This window comes from Nyctereutes procyonoides, unplaced genomic scaffold (assembly GCF_905146905.1).
Source record: "Nyctereutes procyonoides isolate TBG_1078 unplaced genomic scaffold, NYPRO_anot_genome, whole genome shotgun sequence".
Lineage (NCBI taxonomy): Eukaryota > Metazoa > Chordata > Mammalia > Carnivora > Canidae > Nyctereutes > Nyctereutes procyonoides.
Window position 1 is genome coordinate 21077246 of NW_026575043.1, and position 18758 is coordinate 21096003.

General features: G+C 40.4%; 1 protein-coding gene and 1 pseudogene across 2 annotated transcripts in view; one reads left to right on the plus strand and one right to left on the minus strand.

The window, feature by feature from the left end:
* Window positions 1-18758, plus strand: part of LYRM4 (LYR motif containing 4) — a 162278-nt gene that overhangs the window by 94750 nt on the left and 48770 nt on the right. The gene's annotated exons all lie outside the window — the stretch shown is intronic.
* Window positions 15019-16334, minus strand: LOC129507818 (malate dehydrogenase, mitochondrial-like; annotated as a pseudogene).

Consider the following 18758-nt stretch of genomic DNA (forward strand, 5'->3'; position numbering starts at 1 on the left):
TTCCAATGCACATAAGAAAATTGAGTTTTATCATGGCCTCTTTCTTCAGACTTGACTCTGAATCACTTTTGACTATTTCTGAAAGGTAAATCTACCCTCAAAGGATGAAACTTTGACAACACAGGCAATATGCAAATCAATGTATGAGTTATTCATTCAATAAATATTGAATACCTACCATGTTGCCAAGTGTTCTGTGGGACAAGAGGGACATAAGATGAGCAGACCATTCCAGTCCTTACTCCTTAGCTGCTGACAGTTTTAGAGGAAGACAGATCTTCTCAAACAATTAAATATATAGTGAAAAGTGGTGCACACATGGGTAGATAGCAGGAACCCAGGGCGAGGAGTGGCTTTCAGAAATGTTTTGAACAAAGACACCATCCCTGGAAATCATTATCATCTCCACAAATGACAGTCTTAAGAAAGGTGGGAGGTCTCGTCTGTTTCTTGAAGACTATCTTCATTTCCTAATGATTATAGTAAATAATAATGAATAATAAATGCATTTGGTCTGACTCATTTAGAATAATAGAAAACAGACACTATTAGCGTGATAACTTGTACGTTAGCCCCTCAAACTATTCAAGGAAGATAAGTTAGAGCATCTTATGACTCTAGTTGGATTTTATATTTTTGTAAGTCATTGAAATAACCTGGCACCATAAGGATATATTTGATAAGTGTAGCCAAAATGATTGAAGAAAAAAAAAAAAACATTTAAGTAAAATATCCCTCAAGCCAGAGCAGTAGGACAGAAACAGCCTGTCATAACAAGACAACATGGGAGTCTGGCTTGAGAGGTAAATTAAACAAGCATCCTTCACGTGGACGATAATTGTGTTGGCACCAGAGAGCTCATGTATCACTGAATTATGCTCTTAAAGAAGCAGTCGGTACTTAAAAAGAAATCACCCTAGAGAACTGGGGCAGGGTTTTCTGGTCAGAAGATTTCATTCCAAGCCAGGGCGTGATTATTCCTGACTATCATTGCGTTCCCAGGAAAACTTCTTTCTGAGATCCTCAAGAATACATCAACTGTGCCATTTAAGGAAAGCCTTAAGAAGATGCATTAACTAGCAGTGAAACACAGAGTTGAGAAATTTCTAAAATCATCTGTGAATTTTTTGTGCCAAATCTGATATTTCAGCCGTGGTCACAGCTGTCACAAAAGCACAGCTCCCTTAAACACACAGCAAAATGGGAAACCTTAGTAGTCCTCCTTCAATTATTAATGATGCAGCTATATTAGCACACTTCCAGATTTACCCTTCATATCGCCATTCTCAAGTTTGACACACGTTTATGACATATAAATGAGATTTTTAAGGTCTTTTCAAAGAGCCAACAATCCTAAACAAAATGAAACGTGTCATTTAGAGCATCAAAGAAGTATATCCCTAAGTACAACAGTGCTTATGTGTAATTATGTGATGAGAAACTGGAAAATATACAGGAAGTTTTGGAAGTAATACCTCCATCTTCATTCCAATGGTGATAAAATAATATTCTCTCACTTTGGGAAATCTGAGATTCATATTCCCCCAAACTTGGAAAGACTTGTGAAATAGGTAATCAACTGCCATCATTCTTGATTTCAGGACAAAAAAATGAAAATGTCCTTTCCAAAGACAAATCTAGATCCAGTAATTCCACTGTTGAGTATTTACCCAAAAGGAAAATAAAACAGGAGTTTGGAAAAGATATATGCACCCCAGTGTTGATTGTAGCATTATTTACAATAGCCAAAATATAGAAGCAACGTCCCAATGATAGATGAATGGATAAAGAAGAGCCATACTACATATATACACCATCAGAATGAAATCTTGCCATTGCAACAACACGGATGGAGCTAGAAGGCACTAAGTGAAATAAGTCAGATAGTGAAAGAGAAATACCGTATGATTTCAGTCATATTTGGACTCTAAAAGACAAAACAAATGAAACAGGCACAGACTCGTAAATACAGAGAACTGATAGTACACAGTGGGTACTGTCAGAGACTATGTGTCTCTGATGCATGATGTCAGCCTTACTAGGGAACACCCCAAACTGCTGTGGATAACTCAGTCGGCTAGAAGTCAAAATACCTGGAAGCTTCTTCACACCCATCTGGTTGCCTTGGCTGGGACCCACTACAACTGTTGAACAGAACATCCGCAAGAACTGCAGGGGACAGTATTCCAGAGGATAAGACCCAGCTGCATGGCCTTTATGGCCTAGTCTTGAAAGACACATAGCATCACGTCTGCCAAACCCTGTTGGTCACAGCAGTCCCGAGTTCACATTCAAGGGATGGGGACATAGACCCCCACTTCTCAATGGGAGGAGTGTCACAAAATTTGTGGCTGTTTTAAAACAACCACAGACCCCTTCTCTTTAGTACTACAACAGCCCATTTATCCTGGAATTCTCAGAAGAATTATAATTCCTGTATTACATTACATGAGAATTATATGTTCTAACTCCCCACCCCACTGCCACCATCCATTCAAGAATAAGGGCCTAGGAGTTCCACCCCTGTCCCATTACCTCTTGAATCCCTCAGTCAGGCAGGGGAGAAAAGGTTGAATAAGCACACGTAAAAAAATCAAATGGAGGAGGACACCTGGGTGGCTCAGTGCTTGAGCACCTGCCTTTGGCTCAGGGCGTGATCCCAGAGTCCAGGGATGGAGTCCTGCACCAGACTTCCTGCAGGGAGCCTGCTTCTCCCTCTGCCTGTATCTCTGCCTCTCTCTCTCTGTGTCTCTCATGAATAAATAAAGTTTTTTTAGGGGACAGCTGTTAGTTCTAAATGAAGGTTAGAATGAAGTCTTTGTATTTCCACATCTATCCATTTTACTGTGAAATTGGATTTTTGAATTGGCTCACATTGTTTTAAAAACATGCTGTGGGCCAACAGACACATTTGCTGGCTGCACGTAGCCGAGGGACCACCGATTTTGGGCCTCTGGACCTTCCTGGGATCTGGGTTTATACTATTGTCTATGCACAGGCTCTGAACCCCTCTTATAAAGGTCCAGAACTCATAAAGCAAAGCAGTATTTAAAATTACATGTTTATATTTATTCACAAGAATCTGCACACTGGAGTGTAGACGGCCTCTTAGAGCCTCTGTTCAAGAATCTAGGTTCTCACTAAGTGGAAGGCATGCTTCTTCCCTCGGTAATTAGCACAGGAATGGCAGCATTGTAGTGCTTTAATGATATGTGCAATGTCTCTAAGCCCAGTCTCTAAGCTAAGGAACAGACCCCTATTGCCTAGCTATATAAAATCGAAGGATTGACTTCTATTTCATACCCTCAACTCTTCTCAATTTTGGTTAGAATTTAAATGTCTCCTAAGCCTGGTATCTGTAAAAAGAAAAATAGGTATTTTTTATATGTACCCCAATTTAGTATTTGGAACTTAACAATTACTGATTATAAGTGTAAAGACAAAATAAAAGTATAGGAAAATAGACAAAGAAGAGATTTAAGAAATCTAAAGCGAAAGCTTTATTTTTCTTCCTGCCTTCTTCAAACTAATCATTAACTGAGTTTATAAATAACCCCCACCCTCTGAGAAGAAATGTCATAGTAACACCAAACAGGATGAGCACAGTGAATGCTCTTTATCTTCCTTTTTTATAACGTGAGTCTTTGTGAAAACGTCCCTGTGCAATGTACATCCCTCGGGCTCTATTCATTATCACCTCTGGGTGAAGCCACAAGTGAGGAAAGACAGATATGTTCCTCGTTTTAACCACAGTAATTGATTTTAAAGGTGACACTATCCTTAGTAACATGGGTAGTGCCCTGGCAGGGTGAAATTAGTTGCTTTTCTTTTGGTTGAAGGTGAAATTTTAATGATTTTTTTCAATATTCTCTAGAACATTCACTACTTTCTGTAAAAATGCATTGTAAGATCTAAACACAGGCAGCTGCTGTGGGAAACTCTTTATTCCTCCTTTACTCTATTGGCGGGGGGGGGGGGGGGAGGCAGGGTGGAGCAGTAGCAGCCAGGAATCTTTCCTAAGCCTATGTGTTGGAAAACATCAGGCCTGACGATAGAAGAGGTGGTTTTCCGGGATCCCTGGGTGGCGCAGCGGTTTAGCGCCTGCCTTTGGCCCAGGGCGCGATCCTGGAGACCCGGGATCGAATCCCACGTGGGGCTCCCAGTGTATGGAGCCTGCTTCTCCCTCTGCCTGTGTCTCTGCCTCTCTCTCTCTCTCACTGTGTGCCTATCATAAATAAATAAAACAAAAAAAAAAAAAAAAAAAAAAGAAGAGGTGGTTTTCCAAAGTCTTTGTCCCGGGTCATGGTTCTCTTGTCACAGAATCCTGGAGCTCAGGACCAGAAGTGATGTGAGCAGTCACCACGACCTTTTCCCCAAGGCCTTGGCATAAGGTCCTTCAGTAGCTTCCAGTAACTCTTCACAGCCTCCTTATTCCACAGCCACCAGGGCCGCAGAAATCTGCCTCTTATCTCTAGGACAACTTGCTGGGAAAGCAACTCTCAAAGCAGGTTACTAACATTTGAAAGTTGGTCCATTTTAAGACCTACTTCATTGTAAAATACATTTCTTTATCAGTATGTATGTATTTATTTATTTATTTATTTATTTATTTATTTAAAGGTTTTATTTATTTACTCATGAGAGACACAGAGAGAGAGAGAGGCAGAGACACAGGCAGAGGGAGAAGCAGGTTCCATGCAGGGAGCCCGACATGGGACTCAGGATCCCGGGTCTCCAGGATCACGCCCCGGGCCGAAGGCAGGCACTAGACCGCTGAGCCACCCGGGCTGCCCTGCAACCATATTTAAACATGAGCCCTATCTCAGCTCAGAAAACTTGACCATCAGAGGCCTCTAGCTCATAATGGGCACTCAGTAAATACTAAGTTTGTAAATGAAGAAAGCTTAACATATATGGCCTGATGTCTTATTGATCACTCATACATGTCAAGTGCTCTTGTCAATAACATAATTCAGTGGCATTTCAAATATGTTACCACAGGTTATTGTTAACTTCAAAGGACTGCAATCTTAAATGTTTTACTCTTTAAAGCGTGCCATCTTTAATGCAGCTGGTTGTTCTTATCCTATAACTGACTAGTTCATGATTCATTAGCTCTGCATATCTTGGGTACATAGGTGCCTGTCTGCTTTACAGTAGGTTAGAACCCCACCCGGCTCAAGGAATAACCTAAAGAATCTCGGAAACAGAAGGTTCCATCCAGCTCCTAGGGCAGTACCCGGAGCATAGCTCCATGTACAGCATGTGTGACAGAGAGACTGTCTAGTTGGTATGTTGTGTAAGGGCACAAAGCACAGGGAATTTCACTACACCTCTGGCAAATTCATATTGAGAAAGAAGGACAGATGGTTGAAAACAGCCATAAAATATTTTATTACATGTCTGCAAAAATCATTAGTAGTTAAAGAGATGTTATTAATGGATCAGATTCACTTAGGGAGTTGTGTTTCTATAATGCACATTAAAGCAACGATACTTCTGGTATTTTAATGTAATCAGGGTCAAAGACAAACATGTCTTTGTATGTAATTAGAAAATGGATTTATTGACAGTAAAGAAGCTGCTGTGAAACCTGGCTCCATATCATTGAGGGAGGTATTGTTCTTCTTACATTTAAGGAGTGTAACACTAACCAAGTGCTAGCCCCATAGGTCACTGAAATCATATCATGTTGTTTCATTGGTATAATCTGGGGAGTTAGGGAAAGGGGTAGTTATTATTTCTGAAAATCATCAAAAGCCCATTTTTTAAAAACCAGGAATAACTAACCAGCTTGTGAACTTTGAGTACTTTTACTCCCCCACATTCCTTTACGTATCCCTTTAGAGTTCATAGGAACATAGTATTCGGAGTTAGTGAACATGAGAATAATTTCAGTAAATTTTGTTTTATTTTGTTTTGTTTGTAATCCCTACACCTGGTGTGGTGCTCAAGCTCATGACCTGGAGATCAAGAGTCACACATTCTTCCAACTGAGCCAGCTAGGTGCCCCAATTTCAGTGGACGTTTCAGGTCTGTGTATCTGTGAGATGAAGGAGGCACTTCAGGCCAGGTGCAGTGACGTGGCATCGTCCCCTCCATGTAAAACTCAACTTCCCACCGTACAGGTCCAAATGTCAGAATCCTGAGGTGGCCAAGTGCTTGGGGAAAAGGGCTTCCTTCAGGGCATCCTGCAAAACGGGATCAGGCCAGCTGTGCGAATCTAGCACGGAAGCCAGAGGAATGGAGGTGTTCCTGGATCTGTGGTCCTTATCTCGGGCTCTCTCTCCCTCAGTGTTTGGAAATGCTCTTTCACCAGCTCTTGCTTTTTCTGGCTTTCTGAAAATTGCTGCTCTTCAGACCGTGTCTCTTGCACACAGTGGCAGCCCGTGTTTCTGCACGCTTTCCCAGCGTGTTAGAAGGCATGGGTTTATAGCACATGTGTTCACTTGTTACCTTTTAGATCCGCCGCCAACCTTTGGCTTCCAGGCAGGCCTGTAATCACATAGTTAGTGCATCTCCAGAGCCCCTTTTGGACATGGGCTACAGTTCGTAATGCAGCTGGTTAGCTCAGGGTGCTTTTCTTGAAGCACACAACCTGGAGTTACAAACACAGACCATCATCCTGTTGCCGTCCCCACATGGCTGGGTGGGTGTCGCGATGAAGTTGATGGACTCTGTTCGCATGGTGCAGATTTACAGTGCTCTCTTCTAGAAACTGATTACCTCTGAGTAGGTTTCCCCCAATTCATAGCTGTTTCCTTATCCAGTCAACCTAAAAAAAATAACAATAAACAATTTAAACATCCTGTATAAATCTGCCACATCTGATAAAAGCAAGGGGGAAAATCTCATCACCTACCGTGACAGTAGCCTAAAATCCCCACATTTTGCTCCAGCAGAATTTTCACCACAGAAAGAGGTGCTTTGTCATCACTTTGGACTCTTAAAATGTTTCTTTTTCTCCCCTGCCTTCCCCTTATCTTCCTTCCTGGACTCTTAAAATGCTTATACGGTTGGTTAACAAGCATCAGCAAAATGATAACAACTGCTATTGATTGCTGTATTATGGCTGTGGAAAGCTTAAACTTGCAGATTTATTCCTGATTATAAAATAAGTCTTGGATCTCTGTTAGGAGTCACTGTCCTCCACCACCCCTCCCGTTTTTGTGTGACATTGGTGTGTCTTTCTCAGTAAGAGGTGTCGAGTCGACTATGAATTGGAATAAGCCCTCCAAGTGCTAGATGCCGAATGGTGTTAGGGATTCATACTTGCAAATGTAGGAATTGAAAGGATGAAGGGCTCTCAAGAAGCAGTGCTTTCCTGTTTTGCCTGACAAGGGGAGAGAGGGTAGGAGCTGGAGACAGATATGACGTTGATGAATGATTAGTGGTTTTGTTACCATTGGGAAGGTTGGTTCAAGGGAAGTATTGCATTTTTTATTACATGGATAATCTATAGTTACTATAATAATATTTGAGGGGAGAAAGAAAAATTATTTCAGAATTCTTCTATCCTGAAACACCAGTTTTCATGTATATCCTTCCAGAATGTTACTTCTGCAGATAGACACGTATGAATGTGTATTTTTTTTTGTTAAATGGGATCCTACTAATCATTTATAATATTGTGATTTCCAAGTTAAATTTTTCAAGTCAGTAAAAATATGCATGCATCATCATTTTTAAGTGGACACATAGGGTCCCACCCAATGCACCAACCTCATTTATTTTGCTAACCCCTTATTGTTACACCTGTAGGTGTGTGTGCCACTTTAAGCAATGCTTTGGCAAACCTCCTTGTGAATGATATATCTTTGTTCACTTATCTAGCTCTTCATTCAGGATAGATTACTGGAAATAGACGTGATAGGTCAAAATTGATACCCAATATAAGGAGATTTTATATATGCCCAATTTGGGAGGAGAAGGTGTTTATATTTAATGTCCTATTATTGTGTTACTCCTATGCTGTGAGATTAGATGAAATCTTGACATTCATGTGGCCATATTTAAAGGAACAAAATGAGGTTTCACTTTTAATTACTTCTTGGGTCACAGAACCTTTGTGAATCTGGCTAAGCTTTGGATGCTCCCCTAGAAAAATGTGTGTGTGTGTATACAATGCCAACAGTCCATCCGCTCCTGAACTCCAGTTCAGTCTTTGACTTACAAAGGTACTTCTTAGTTTGTTTGTTTTTTTTTAATTATTAACACTTTCATATCAGTTAAGAATGAAGTTAACTTACTGTTTCTGTTCCAGTCTAATAAATACTTTATGGTCTTCCATGTATAGTCTGTTTTATATTGGACTTTTATAAAGTAGTATTGAAACCAAGAATGAAATCATTCATTCTGAAAAAAGATAGACTGCCCTTACTACTCTAGACTTACATTTGGCAGAGGGTTATCAAAGATTTATTTGAGCCATTTGGGTGAGACCATTTTAAACATATAGGATGTGATGTTCACATGCTTCACTTTACCCCATCTGTTCGTGCATTTTTCTTGCTTGCAGGATTTATCCAAATGAATATCTCACTGTCCCATTTGGCATGACCAAAGCCATACTCATCATTTCTTTCTCAGAATATGCTCCTCCTCCTTGCATCCAAATTTCTGTTAATCATACCCCTCTTCTTCCAGTCATGCATGGGTGAAATTTTAGATTCCACTTGAGCTTTCCTTGCCCAATGAATTAATCAGGGATCTTCACAGAAACAGAATCAAGAGGATATATGCTTATAGAGAGAGGGAGAGGGGAAAAGAAAGATTTGTTATGAGGAATTGCCTCACAATTACGGAGGCTACAAGTTCCAAGATCTGCAGGGTGAGTTGGCTGGAGACTCAGGATAGCTAATGGTTTTAGGTTCAAGACCCAGGAAGAGCCTTTTTGTCAGTGTGAGTCCAAAAACAGAATAAATCTGATACTCCTCTTAAGACCATCAAGCAGTAAGAATTCTCTTGTACTTAGGAGAGGGTCAGCCATTTTGTTCTTTTCAAGCCTTCAACTGATTGGAAAAGGCACATCCACATTATGGAAAGTAGTCTGTTTTACTCAGCGTTGGTTTACACACTGGCCCCCACACATGAAGGGCCAGGCAGAGACCAAAGCAAGAGGCAGACCCATCCAGGTTGGTAGGTGGCAGGTTTGAATGCTAAAAGTCTAGGCAGAGGCCTAAAATGGATTCAGTCACATACCATCTAGGTGGTCTCAAAAATACCTTATTCTCTTAAGGTAACGTCCCTGAAATCAGCTCCTACTGTGGAAACGGTGGGAAAACACACATTCCAAGGACAAGGGAGGAAGTGAGGAGCCTCTGATTGCCAGGGTCTAGCTCACAGGTCACTGGCAGTCACATCCTCTTGATGACCTCCTCCAACACTCAGTCTACTGATTTAAATGTTAATATCATCCAGAAGTATCACAATGGTCATCTCTTCTTCCCACAAACCTAGCAGAAGTCACACAACAAATGTAGAGTGCAAAGTGACAGGGTAAAATAGGACTGGGTTTTTTCCTTCGGGGCTTACAGAATACTAAGAGACAGTTGGGAAAAAGCAAGCAAATAAATCGGCATCACAACCCTCGACAAGGAAGCACTTTCAAGGTTGCAAAAGAGGATTTAACCTTCAAGGAGAATACGTATGGTGTGTAGGAATGAAAGGTATATGTTTCACATACAGGTGACTCATTATTTGCAGATTCCGTATTTGTGGATTCACTTCTTGATACCTGTGGCACCTTCACTAGTGGTTGGTTTATCTGCTGTGTTCCACCTACCTGCTTACACTGTTGGCAGAGCCATTAGCAGTACCATTGTAATTCTCTGTTTTTAAAAGAGGTACCTGCTTGACAAAGATGCTGTCATGTGCCCCAACAAGCTTTGCTCCCACCTTTTATTGTGTGTCAGCTGGCTCCTTGTGTTCTCATTTAAAAACTAACCAGTTGTATCTCTGCTTTGATTCTCAGATTGATCAGATCTAACTACTATCATCTAAGTGATTAAGATTTGTTGTTCAATCAAGAAAGAGAAAAAAATACGCTGCTCTGGTTTTTTTCATACCTATTTATGTTCAAATTTTTCAGAAATACAAAAAAGGAAAAATTATAATAATATAATAATAACCTATATACCCTTCGCCCTGGTTGACCAGTTGTTACCATTAGCCTCATTTGCTCCGTCTCGCTAATTTGCCTGCCCTCTTGTTCTCCTTCCTCTTCCTCTGTCACCATGACAGTCACTCTCTCTGTATGTTTTCCTGAGCCATGTGAAAGTAAGTTGCACACATAATGGCACTCTCCTAATTTTTTTAGCATTTGTCTCCTAAGAACAAGCACACTCTCCTTCATAGGCAAGATACCAATATCACATCCAGGACAGTTATCAATGATGCAATAGTATTATCCATTAGTATAAAATACAATCCAATACACATTTCTTCATAGTCTCCCATCATATTCCTCCCTCTCCTGGCTCCCATCAGGATCCAATAAAGGGTCCACCCACTGGCTGCCATCTTTCTTTTGTCTTAAATCTGGACTGCCAGCACTTCTCAACCCTCTCCTCACCCTTTTTTGTGTCTTCTGTGAGATATCAGTTTTGAAGAGTCCAGGCCAGTTGTCTTAGATAATGTCCTGCCACCCAGACATAGCTCGTTGTCCTTAGATTCAGGTAAAACATTTCTGGCAAGAATACTACATGAGTGCTGTGTGCTCATTTTGTCACATCAGGAAGCTCCCCATTGTTGGGGATGCTCAGTTTGAATATTTGCTTGAGGTCTCCCTTTCTCCCTGTAGTAAGTAGTAAGTGATACTGAAGGCCTATTGAATATCATGTTCTGCTTCAACTTTTCATCTAGGTTTCAGGAGTCATTGGTGATGACCCTTGCCTGTATTATTACATGAGTGGTTGCAATAGCTGATTTTCCAACTTGCTGACATTCTATACAGATACAGAAGAGCTTTCTCTTTTCTCCCTAACTCTTCCCCTATTTTTTTGAGTATCACTAGAGATTTGTTTGTTCAAAGTGTGGTCCATTGCCATCATTGTTCCTTTGATGCTCACATTTGCCAGTGGGAGCTTTTTCTAACCAGTTCCTGTGACCTTTTGGCATGCCCTGGTTAGTCTCTGAGCACCTCCTTGTTTTCTGACAAAAAAAAAAAAAAAAGTGTTTTTTTTCTTTGTTTCTTCCCAATAATATGACATAAGAAACAACGATCTATTATTTTCTGTCCATCACGATATTTTATCAGAGCAGCCAACTATTTTAAATAACCAAACAAAATGTATACCCCATTCATAGCTAAAAGTAAAATGCAATGTATTTCTCCAGAAATGGATTTCTGGATCAGAGCCCAGCTACTAATAATCTAAATAAACAGGCACTTCCTCTCAGTAAAGAGTAGGTCATTAAGAAATATCTGACTTGAAAAAAAAAAAAAAAGAAAAGAAAAGAAATATCTGACTTGGCATTGTTTGTGTGTGAGAAGCCTCTTCCATGGCAGCAGAAAAGGGAAAGTGAATTGTACTCACAATTCAGAATGTAAAATCATTCACTGGACAGGAGTTTTTATAATTTTTGTTGTGTGCCCCACACCGTGCTGAGTGCTATTGTAGATCTATAAGGATATATTGTTAAAAAGGCAAAAGGAGGTAAAGCTAGTTGAAAAAGAGAAACAGGTCAGTATGTGACAGTGTACTTATTAACGTTGCAGGAATTAGTAGTAGGGGAAGAGGTAGCACAGAGCAGAACGTAGGAGAATTAGTCTGTAAAGCAGCTCAAAGCTAAAGTAAACTTTGAATCAGTGTTTGTATTTATGTGTTTGTGTATTCATGATAGGAGACTTTTTCTGACATAAGAAGCCATTAGCAGTGATTATCTTTGGGGCAGGGGACCAGAGGGACAAGAGAAAAGGAAAAAAAACTTTTTATTTTATGCTCTTCTGTGCGTATATTACTCTTAACAACAAAGACAAATTTAAGATTTTGCTTATCGAAGATGTTTGGACCAGTGGGAAGAGGAGTCTATGCTAACTAAATGCAAGACTTGAAGCCCGGGCTGGGTAGTGAGAGCAAAGTTAGAATTGATCTTTCAGGCTATGGGGGACTGCCATAGTAGGCATGCCTTGGGAGGACTAATGTAGCAAGACAGTAATTCGCACACACACCAAAGGCTTCTTTGCCTTTATTCAGAAAAGAGTCACTATGTGGTTTCTAAAAATCAAGCTTAATTGCTTCTAGTTTATTTAAAATACACTTTGATTTGTATTTTTGAAAGCAGAGTCATTAGGATGTGTCTTTAGAATAAGTCAAGGCATACCTGCATGTATTTATGGAGTCTTTGAACAGTTTGTTTTGATCTACCATTTCTGAAATTACACTCTTCAAAAGTCAGCTTCTCTGGCTTTGCTACGGCCATTTTTTTTTTTTTTTTTTTTAGTTACCACAAAGGTTTAAATGCCAATGATCATGTATCTTGCTTATGGTACCACCTTGAAATAATCATTTCCCCAGGGTAGACAGTGCTTCTTGTCAAATTCTAATGATATAGCATTTGGGGACAGGATGCCTCAGTAAAATTATTTTTGTGGGTTAATCAGTTTTATACTTATATGCTGGGCTGCTTTCAACTGTGGATTACACTCCCTGTGATGATTTGTGCACAGGTAAGAATGGAGAGGAACACATATGTAGAAGGCACTCTGTCAATGGATGACCCTTCCCTGTCTCCCTATAAAGCCAACTGCTCCAACTACAGGGCCTTTGTGCTTGATTTGGTTTGCTTTGGATGTTTCACAGTGGGGTGATAAGAGGTTTTTTTCTAGGGTTGCCTCCATTGAATATAACAAATTTTATCCCAGGAAAATTCTCAAACTCTCAAAATAAATTCAATTTTTATTTACTCAAGTACAAATGATTCCAATTTTCAACAATTCATTCATCCAAGTGAGCTTTTAAAAACTAGTATTTTATTCCTCCTCATTCTAAGCAACTTATTTATTAGTTTCCTTGTATGTACAAAAATAAGCATATGAAGCTCAAATCAGTGTTTTATTTTCCTTGTGCTATCATCTCATCCGGTGGTGGTGATAGGGTGTTCATCCCGATATGGATCACTTATGGGGTCAAAGAACTCGTTTTCCTCCCCTCTGGTCTCTGACAGATATCCTGGAACAAATGGAGACAAGTGGGAAACAGCACAGATATAACATCACTCCACTTCCTGCCTCACCCCCCAAAATCAACAGAAGCAATAAAAACACCTTGAAAAAATGAAGAATAGCTACATGATATATTCAGCATAGAAACTGGGCCTGAAAATCCACATAGTGCAGCTTTTTTAAAACAACTATCACCACCTCAGCTCCACACTGTTTAGACGATGGTGTTGGGTAGTTTCTGAGCGTTTTAAATGAAACCTTTCTGGCAGCCTGGGTGGCTCAGCGGTTTAGCGCCACCTTTGGCCCGGGTCGTGACCCCAAGGTCCTAAGATCGAGCCCCACGGCAGGCTCCCTGCATGGAGCCTGCTTCTCCCTCTGCCTGTGTCTCTGCCTCAATCTCTCTCTCTCTCTCTGTGTGTGTGTGTGTGTGTGTGTCTCTCATGAATAAATAAATAAAATCTTTAAAAAATATATTTAAAAAAATAAATGAAACCTTTCAATATTTAATGTGGTTAAAAAAAAGTTTGTCCACAGACAGCTTTCAGCACTACCACAAATTTCTGTGTGGTGATGGTTATTGTAGGGTATTCCTTAAAAAATTCTTTTTTTTTTTTAATGTATTACCAATGCTGAGGTAGATACAAAGAGAACAAAATATTCTTCAGATAGCTCTTTCATAGCACTTGCTATTCTAGTGAATAAGATTTTTTTCTCTTACTATAATCATTTTTGGTATTTTTATTAGAAGTTGAATTATAATTGTATTTATAATTTAAAAAAAAAAAAACTACATTTGCCCTGCTAGCCTTTCTTTATTGGTTTTGTTAAACAGTCTCAGCTTTATCTGCAATTCTCTGTTTCACTCTACACTTTTCAGTTAGTGGATTATGGAAATGCTCAATCTCGGTAGCCTCTTTTCTAGAAATAGACTAGAAGGAAATAAGCTAGCCTTCGTTACAAGTTTGGGGAAAATTATGTTGTGTCATATCTAAAAATGAATTTCCTGGGATTCTGTGATTGTATCCACTGATTAGTTTAGTGCCAGCACAAAACTAGAGAAAAACAAATTAGGACAACTGGATGTTAGCATAACAAATCTACAAAAAGATGGGCAAAGGGACCATTAAAGAGGCTGCTCATGGAAAAATAAACACAGAGATACACTTGTGTGCTTGCTAAAGCTATTGCTAAATCACTCTAACGGGCAGGAATAATAACTAATGATTTGAATGAGGAATTAAGACAAACTCATTGAAACTAGCAATGTCTTCTATCCTTTATTTCTCCACTTTCTCATCTTTAAAAAGGTAAAGAAAACGCTTCTAATTAGATGCTCACAAACAGTTCAACATGCTTGGTTGAAAGAATATACAAAAAAGCACTGCATTTAAACTCTTAAACTAATCCAACTGGGGAAGCTTCTGCAGAGCATAATTTCCCCCCCCTTTTTTTTGTTTTGTTTTGTTTTTAATAATTCAAAAAAGAAAAAAGAATTCCCTTTAGGTTATTGGTCATAAAAATGCCCTAGGAAGGGGGTGGGACAAATGGGGAGAGGGAATTATTTAAAAGTGAATTGTTTTTTCAATGGAAAACCCAATTATGAATTCCTTTAAAAACACTTTTTGTTTAAATATATAAATAGGGCAGTCTTTTTGTGAAGTGAAGGTATTATGTACTCAGAACCCAAATCAATAGAGAGAACATTATGAACACTCCCCAAGCTTTTGTATTTCTTTTTTTTTTTTTTTTTTAAAGAAAATGGAAGCCTGCTTTTATTGATGCACACCTTGATGGACCTGCGATTAGAAGGGGCGGTGATGTTAACATGACACTGGTGGTTAACACAACGGAAACATGAGGGCAGGAGATGGCTTTGCAGGGACATGATGCCCTCATATGTGAGAGAAACGGACTGCTAGCTGGCTGCCCTTTCATTTCATGTTCTTCACAAACTCCTCTCCCTTTTTGATGGAGGCCTTCCGCTCGGGGATGCCTTTTGCTATCATCTTCTCTTCAAAAGGGGAGATCTTGCCAATGCCTAGATTCTTCTCGATGCCCTTTTTCCCCAGCAGTAGTGGTGTGGAGAAATAGGCACAGTCTGCTTCCTGGGATTTAACAAAGGAACATTCGACAACTCCTTCCTTCCCATTCTTTGCATCCACAAGGGAGAAGACAAACCGAGCTCCAGCGTATGCCATGGACAGGGTGGCAGAGCCCACTCCAGCTTTGGCCTTCACCACCTCCGTGCCGGCCTCCTGGATCCACCCAGTGACGCTATCAGCGGGTCCTGGGGAAGGTCCACCTTGGGGGTGCACTGAGAGATCAGGGGGATGATGGTCTTCCCAGCGTGACTGCCAATGACAGGAACATTGACTCGCGCAAGATCCAAACCCTTTAGTTCCGCAATGAAAGTGTTGGCCCTGACAATGTCCAGGCTCGTCACCCCGAGGATTTTCTTGGGGCCTTAAGCTCCGTGTTTCTTGAAAACCTCCGTTGCAATTGGGATGGTGGAGTTGACCGGATTTGAAATGACGCAGATCATGGCCTCGGGGCCATGCTGGGCACAGGCCGCAGTCAGGGTGGCCACAACTGAGGCATTGGTGCTGAACAGGTCATCCTGTGTCATGCCTGGTTTTCTTGGGACTCCGGCTGGAATAACCACCACATCGCAGCCTTTGAGGCAACCCGGCAGCTGCTCAGGTCCGAGGTGGCCTTTCACGGTTGCTCTGGTCTCCATGTGGCTCAGATCTGCGGCCACTCCGGTGTATGAGCAATATCGCAGAGGGTCAGGCGGCTCACTCGGGCTGTTCTTGAGAAGCAGCGCAAGGGGCTGCCCAGTTCCTCTGGAAGCCCCAAGCACAGCTACTTTAGCATTGTTCTGGGCCGAGGCGCTGAAGCTGCGGTGGAGAGCATGGCTGGTTGGAGCAGGTGGGGAGCCCAAGAGCAGGCGCAGGAGCCGGCGGCTGGCAGGTGACACCCAGCTTTTGTATTTCCTTGTCACCAAGTAAAACCACTGTCAGGGATCTATCCCATAGATTGGTTTTCCTGTTGTGCCTTCTACAAATGGAACCAGGCTACTCCTCAATATTGTTGGAGATTTGTCCATATTATTGCATGTGGGTGTGGATGGTTTGTCCTCAGGGCTCTGTATCTCTTCATTGTGTGAATACACTACAGAATTTATTTATCTTTTCCTCTACTGACAGATACTTGGGTAGTTTCCAGTTTGGGGTTGAGTCATGCCACTATATATATTTTTGTATTTATCTTTTAGTGAATGGTCATTCTAGGAATGGAATTGCTTGGTTGGTCATAGGTTTTGCATATATTTGGCTTTAGAAGATACTGCCAAGCAGTTTTCCAAAATAGATGCCCCAAATTGCATTCCCATGAGCAATATATATTCCGGTTATTCCACATCCTTTCTAATACTTGGTATTTTCTGTCTCTTTCCATTTTAACCACTCTAGGGGATATATGGTGGTTTTAATTGTAATTTTTTTAGTAACTCATGAAGATGAGCCCTTTTTCATATATTTGTACCTGGAGGGATATTTCATGTTTAGAAATTGGAATACCCGTTGTAAAGTTGTCAGTGTTCCCCAAGTTGATGTATAGGTATAATACAGTACCAGTCAAATTACTAGCAATTTTCTTTGCAGAAACTGAGAAGCTCATTAAAAAATTCACATGGATTTACGAAGGACAAAGGATAGCCAAGGAATTCTTAAAGAAGAAAGCTAGAATACTTCCATTATTGTATATAAAACCTATTCAAGGGGATGGCTCAGTTGGTTAAGCGTCTGCCTTTGGCTTGGGTCATGATCCCAGGGTCCTGGGATGGAGCCCTATATCATTGGGCTCCCTGCTCAGCCCCACATCATTGTGCTTCTTCCTCTTACTCTGCTCCTCCCTCTACCTCTCCCTCTGCTTTTGCTCTCTCTCGCTGTCCCCACCTATCAAATAAATAAATAAATAAAATATTTTTTAAAAAAATAACCTATTCAAAAGCTTTGGTAATAACTAAGATTGTGTTATTGGTGCTAGGCTAACTGATCAATGGAAAAAATACAGTCCAGAAAGAGACCCACTTATATACTGTCACCCGATTTATGGCACAGATGACTCAGCATGCAGTGGAAAAGAGTTATTAGCCTTTTCAATAAATGTTGTTCAGCCAATTGGATAGCTGTTTGTGGAGAGAAAAGAATCTTGACCTCTTCCTCATTTTATGCATAAAAGCGGATTCTAGATTTAAGTGGGAAAAGTATGTGTGTGTATAAAAATTTAGAGGAAAACAAAAGAAAACTACTTTATTACCTTGCAGTATACAAAGATTTCTTAAACAGGACACAAAAAGTGTGACCCATAAAAGAAAAAAATGAATACATTGAGCCATGTTAAAATTGTGATGGGCAGAGTACCATTATTAAGAGAATAAAAAAGAATGCATGAAAATCTCTGAAAAAAAGATCCATAACCAGAATATATTTTTTAGACTCCTACAAATCAATTTTTTTTTAAAGAATGAAACCAGCTTTTAAAAAATGGGTAAAAAATGTGAACATTCACAAAAGGTGATATCCAGATGGCCAATTAACATGGGGGTGGAGGTGAGGGGTCCTTTGTGTCTTTTTCCTTTTCTCCTTACTTATAATAAGAGAATATGTATGTCATGTACATACCCAGCTACTTTTTTACTGCTAACACTCTAAAATAGTATGCCTATGAAGCATCAATAATATTTGTAATTACACTGAAACGTGATGTCCTTTAAATATTACTGTTTTAGGTTCATGATGTTTTGATGCCATGGACATATAAACATGTGAAATCTAAAGGATGCAACAGCAGGAAACACCAGATGGTTTCACACATACTTATAACCCTAAAAAAAATTAGCTTTTCCATTACCATGAAATGTGAGCAAACAGATCTCCCCTGCTGCCTGCTTCACCCTCATCGTCCTCCCTCCTTCCTCTCTCTCTCTCTCTCTCTCTCTCTCTCTCACACACACACACACACACACACACACACACACAATCCAATCTTTGAGCTATGGACATCTCCCCCTGACCCAGAGCCACATCAAGCTCACTACTGCTGGTCACTCCTATCACCTTTAGGGAGATAAAGAAGGGACATCTAAGTGGCAGGGTTAGATGATGATGCAGGAGCCTGTTGATTTCTCTGCTTGGAAGCTGTTCAAAGCTAAAGATTTAATGTGTGTGGGGTGTGTTTTTTGTTTTTTGTTTTTTTTAGGTGAATGAAATAGGTGTGAACTTGACCAAGTTAAAACGTTCTCTTCCCATACATATTAATTAGAATCACCTGGAGGGCTCTCTGAACGCTTGCTGATACCTGGGTTCTGGTTGCAGTCTGGACCTTGGGAGTTATAAAAGCTCCCTGGGTGATTCTCATGCACTGATAAGGTCATGATCCCTGCTGGTGCTTGAGTCAGGGCACAGTTAAAACTGAAATACCACCTTGATTGCCCCAAAGAGCAACCCTGTTAGACTGCATCATTTGTGTTCTGGCTTGACTGGGGAGGAGGGATACCTCTTCTTTTTCAGAGTTCTCCAGGGATTATGAG